Source organism: Oncorhynchus mykiss, chromosome 17 (genome assembly GCF_057628025.1).
Source record: "Oncorhynchus mykiss isolate SJ-2025 chromosome 17, ASM5762802v1, whole genome shotgun sequence".
NCBI lineage: Eukaryota > Metazoa > Chordata > Actinopteri > Salmoniformes > Salmonidae > Oncorhynchus > Oncorhynchus mykiss.
The window spans coordinates 45,096,204-45,102,507 of NC_143038.1; positions in this window are offsets into that span (position 1 = coordinate 45,096,204).

Consider the following 6,304-nt stretch of genomic DNA (forward strand, 5'->3'; position numbering starts at 1 on the left):
ATCAAATTGAATGTCATGAGCTCGATAGCCATAAGTAAGGTCCATTGGTAGCCTGCTAGGTGAGGTGGTAGAACTTGCTGTCTTTCTGAGAACAATGATGACATTGAATACTTTGTACCCAAAACACATCGATCTGAACAGAGACAAAATAATGAAGAGGGCACAGAGGAACACACGAGACACTGATGTCACCTCCTGCATATTAAGCTTCTGATAGGTATTGAGGGGACTCTCGTAGGCAACTGGGATCTTATTGGTTCCTTTAACCTTGGCCAAACCAGTTGATTTGGTTGCATGTCTTTTGTTTGGAGTTTTTGACCTTCTTGGGGAGATGTGCTGGATCTGTCATGAAACTTTAATGACCTCGGAGCATTTTCCCCTTTTTTCTCCTCTATTTGGGTTATTTTTAAATAGAACATGAGGCTGGTTATGTCTTCATCTCTCCCCTGTCCCCTCCATCTCTGTCTGGCCTGTCAATCACATGTCTGCTGGGCTTTGTCTCCGTGGAGTCACCTTACTTCCAGCTATACTGTTCACTGTTAACTCTGTATGGCCTGAGGGCTAGCCATGTCACACAAAGGGGCGTGTGTATGCACAGATCCACAGATGACACAATCTCTATTGCACTCCACACTGCCCTTTCCCATCTGGACAAAAGGAAACCCTACCTAAGTGAGAATGCTGTTCATTGACTACAGCTCAGTGTTCAACACGGTACTGACCTCCAAGCTCATCACTAAACATTAGGACCCTGGGATTAAACATCTCCCTCTGCAACTGGATCCTGGACTTCCTGATGGGCTGTCCCGCAGGTGGTGAGGACAACTCCAACAGCATCATTAAGTTTGCCGACAACACAAAGTGGTAGGCCTGATCACCGATGACGTTCGAGACATTGCAGTGTGGTGCCAGGACAACAACCTCTCCCTCAACGTCAGCAATACAAAGGAGCTGATTGTGGGCTGTAGTGGAGCAGGTCCACATCACTTAATAATTATCATGGTTCACACACACCAACACCATCGTGAAGAATGCACGACAATGCCTCTTCCCCCTCAGGAGGCTGAAAATATTTGGCATGGGACCTCAGGTCCTCAAAAAGTTATACAGCTGCACCATTGAGTGCATCTTGGCTGGCTGCATCACTGCTTGGTATGGCAACTGCTTGGCATCCGACCGCAATGCACTACAGAGGGTAGTGTGAACGGCCCAGTACATCACTGGGGTCGCGCTCCCTTCCATCCAGGACTTCTACACCAGGTGGTGTCAGAGGAAGGCCTTAAAAAAATGGTTATAGACTCCAGCCACCCAGGTCATAGACTGTTCTCTCTGCTACCGCATGGCAAGTGGTACTGATGCACAGAGTCTAGAACCAACAGGTCCCTCAACAGCTTCTGCCCCCAAGCCATAAGACTACTAAATAGTTTGTTAAATTGTGTGGGTAGCTATTTGGTTTACTATCTGCATTGACTCATTTTGCACTAACTCTTTTGACTCGTCACATACGCTGCTGTTACTGTTTATTATTTATCCTGTTTCCTAATCACTTTATCCCTACCTACAGTATATGCACATATCTACCTCAATTACCTTGTACCCCTGCACATCGACTCGGTACTGGTACCCCATGTATATAGCCAAGCTATCATTAATCATTGTGTATTTATTCGGCATATTATTATTATTATTATTATTTATTTATTTTCTTTCTCTCTGCATTGTTGGGAAGGGCCCTTAATTAAGCATTTCACTGTTGTTTTACAAAACATGTGACAAATCAATTTTGCACACACACACACACACACACACAAGGCACAGGCTGGAACTAGATTTTGCACTGTGCCTTTGTCAGAGGTAAGAGTCAGAACCGGTTGCACATCAATGCAAGACGGACTGAGTAGCACTACAGCCTACAAGTCTTAGTGTAAACGCAGCCTCTTTAGAACAGGTGGACAGAGACAGAAAGGCATTGTCTCACTTCAGGGTCCTCTTGAGGCAGCTTGTTTACCTGTCTTTAAAACAAGATCCCACTTCCTCGGGCCCCTGGTCAGCTGGAGAATTGATATTTCACCTCAAATGAGCCAGATCAGCATGCTAACTACAGATGGTTACTGCTAGAAGTAGAAAACACAAGTTGTTGATCAGTAATATGAAGTTGAACAGCTTGGCACTGGACTTAAAGGTTTCTCCTCTTGCTTACTGCTCGCATGTAGAGAACTTTCATTCTGTCAACCCCTTTTTATATGTGAATTTTCTCTCTTCCATGTCTCAACATTATCTATTCGCCTCTGTACTTTCTTTGCCTTATCGTCACTTGTGAAAAGGGATCATTTTAGGTTTTAGGTCGTAGTCACAGCTGCTCATAGAAAAAGGGAAGGTTCCAAAAACTATTTCAGTTATTTTTTTAAAATCTACAAAAAATCTATATTTGTGTGTGTGTGTTGGCATGTGATTGTGTGCTCTTGTATACATAGATGTGTGTATGTGTCACGGGTAACTTGGTGCGTGAGGGAAGAATCAGGCGCAGAGAGCATATAGTTCCACAGGAAGACGTGCACTTTTAATATCGCATAGAAAATAATGCCCAACAAAACAGGGCGCGGAAAATGTGGACCAACCCAACACAACAGGGTACCATGTCCAGAGCACGAACACCAAAAAATATACACATGTAACATATGAGTAATCCCGCACGAAACAAGGGTGGGTAAACATACTATAAATAAGGAAGCCAATCAAGCACACAAATAGACAGGTGCAACTAATAAGACAAAACAAACAGACAACGAAAAAGGGATCGGTGGCGGCTAGTAGGCCGGTGACGACGACCGCCGAGCACCGCCCGAACAGGCAGGGGAGCCAACTTCGGTGAAAATCGTGACAGTATGAGTATCATCAGATGACTCTGTAGATGATAGTTTGCAGTTCACTCACAGTGTCAGCATGCAATCATCACCTAAATTAATGGAGTGTCTTCGTTAAGAGAGGATAGAGGATGTCTATCATGTTGTCCATCACTTTGTCGAGACGTTACCCTGTCCATGTACTCAAATGTTTCAAATAGTATTTTTTACCTTGCTAGTAGTTCATTCACATATGCTCCCCACATGCTATATCAGCTTTGTAGTAGTGCAGTAACTGCAGTTAATGAGGTAAGCGTTAGCATGACACAACACTCATTATATTCTTAACTATTCAATGTCTTTCTACCTTCATTGTTTTCATTAAATAGTCCAAAACAGCATTATCCATTCCTGGTCATGGGGCCATTTTGTTCCAGCCCAGTACAACTACTACTCAAATCAAATGTTGTCACTTGAGCCTAATACAACAGGTATAGTCTTTAGCGTGAAACGCTTACTATTATTACTACTACTACTACTGCTAACCCATGATTCAACCAATTCACTAATAACCAAGCCCTTGATTAGTTGAATCAGATGTGTTAGTATTGGGAGAACCTGGATGATCATCAAGACTCTTGGAAGAATGTTCTATGGACAGATGAGTCAAAAGTATAACTTTTTGGACGACATGGGTCCCATTATGCCTGCCGAAAACCAAACACTACATTCCACAGTAAGAACCTTATACCAACGGTAAAGCATGGTGGCGAAAAGTGTGATGGTTTAGGGATACTTTGCTGCCTCAGGACCTGGGGGACTTGCCTTAATAGAAGGAACCATGAATTCTTCTCTGTATCAAATAATTCTACAGGAGAATGTCAGGCCATCCATCTGTGAGCTGAAGCTGAAGCGCAGCTGGGTCATGCAGCTGCAGTCCTCTGGGGCCTGATTGGTGTCCCACTTTTGCCTCAGCTAACACACCTGACTCCAATAATCAACTAATCATAACATTCAGTTAAAAATGCAATTAGTTTAAATCAGGTGTGTTTGCTAGGGATGGGGCAAAAGTGTGACACCAATCAGGTCCCTGAAGACTGGAGTTGCCCGAGCCTGCAGCTGCATGACCCAGCTGCAGGCCTCTGACCTGATCACGAACCTCTGCCTACCCTGACCCCGAGCCCGCCTGCCGTCCTGTACCTGCCTGACTCTGACCTGATCACGAACCTCTGCCTTTCCTCGACCTGCCCTTTGCCTGCCCCGTGTTTTATAATGAATTATCTGAGATCTGTACTATCCGCCTCCTGTGTCTGCATTTGGGCCATATCCTGAGCCGTGATATACTATAATTTCCTCCTATAAGATTTTGTCAAAGTCTCCAGTCATGTCAAATTATGTAGAATTGTATAAAAGGGCATATTTTTCCAGGAACCTATGCTACTAAAAATGTTCCCCATATGTGAAACTCCTGGAAGTGCCTCTACTGTTATGCCTCTATGCAAATGTGATGATATGCTTGTAATGCTTTTTTTAATGCATTCCGGTACCTCAGATCAGATCTTTTCAAAACTTCATATGTGTGATTAGGCAACCCTCATGAACTGTAAATCAGTCATTTCTCCCAACAGATGTCAAAGAAAAGCTCACACACACACACAAACACACACACACAGCAAGGATGGAGTGACACAGTGCGGGGCTTAAAGACACACAGAGCCTGCAACGGCATTACCGTAATCTCTAGGCTGTGCCGAGTTCAACGAGACGCCCCGCTTGATCGTAGCTCGCTCGGTCTGAGTGCAGCGACCGTGAAAATAATAAGGCCCAAAAGGAAGCCTGGCCCTAAATTTCAGGTGCTTTTGGGTGACAGCGAGAGAACCGTTAGGGTTAGAACGTTCCTGAGGTCCTCCCGATCTGTGCAAGCCTAACCTTGACCATGTGGCATTAATCCTTAACAGTGAAAAGAAGGTGTTTACATCAAGCAGTTTGCAATGACTTCCCTCCCCATAGGAATACATTGCCTGCTCCCCTAAATTCAACCTGAAGCCTATGTGGATTATGAATGTCTTATGAACCTGTCTTCGATGACAATTCATCACGCCACTATGATGACTACCTGTGTTGATTCTAAGCTTCCTGGAGCAACCGGAAGTGGTTAAAATCACCCTAAAATGTTTTTCCATACCCAACCTGCAGTTTGTGATAAATAGTGCATTCAACCCTGTGTAAATCAGTCAGTTCTTAACGTAAAGACTTAAAACTCAGGATTCTGTAAAAGCCTACCCCAAAACCCCAAAACTTCATATGTGTGATTAGGCAACCCTCATGAACTGTAAATCAGTCATTTATCCCGTCAGATTTCCAAGAAAAACTCACACACATACAGCAAGGATGGAGTGACACAGTGTTGGGCTTAGAGAAACACAGAGCCTGCAATAGTCACCTTTGTTCAAACTATCAAAGAACCATCAGACAAAGAGCTCCGAGAAACAGCCTCGTACATTTGCAATAGCTTCAATTCATTTTAACATCACGAAAATGACGACATTTATAAATGTCCCAGAGTCGCAAGACTAGGTGCATTGAAACCGCCTCGGCCCATAGAGACGGACCCCAACGTTTCTGTCCGATAGCTCATTCAAGGACCCCGTAGCAACGCCCGGAAAAAGTGAATTTTCAGCACCAATTAAGGTCGTTGCTTGGGCACCGAATGACCCATCGAGCCGAAACTCGGGATTCGGAGTCGCCTCACATAGGCCTACACATAAAGTCAGAGCTGGACCGCAGCTAGAACGTAACTACGTGTTTTACGTTTTTATTATGATTTAAACTGAAGGCGCTGTGAATTATGGACCTGCTCTGAAATATGTGATAGTTGGCTTCTAAACGAGTTTGGTGTCAGATGGTATCAGTTTGGTGTCAGAATTATATCTAATTGACTGGTGGACGCTGACTTGGTAGTTGACTTTTGTACATTTGCAATATGTTTAAACAGTGATGTACCATCACCAAAATGACATTCTGAAATCAACACCAACGAGCGATGGAGAGGAACCACTATCACTGCCCGTCCATCCCGAGTTCATCGGCCAAGTCAATTTTGCATTTCTGCAGTATTTTTGAGCATGTCAAATTCGTGATGGTAAATGCCCATTGAAACATATTGCAAATGGACAACCGTGCACCTGGTGATTAAAATGTGTTACCAGAAGCACATTTTAAAATGTTTTTTTTAATGCCTTTAGGGGGGAGCAAGGGGTCTATGGTTGGGTAGGGAGCACCCCCCCACCCGTGCCCATCCAATAGGGGGCGCCCCTGGGCATTTTGGATGTTTTTCAAAAAATAGTTAAACAACAGAGTCCCACTTCTCCCTCATCATACATGACAAACAGACCATCTAGGTTGATTCATGGCTTAACATAGTGCTATATATCATTTGGGCAGTATAAATGCCATTTGGA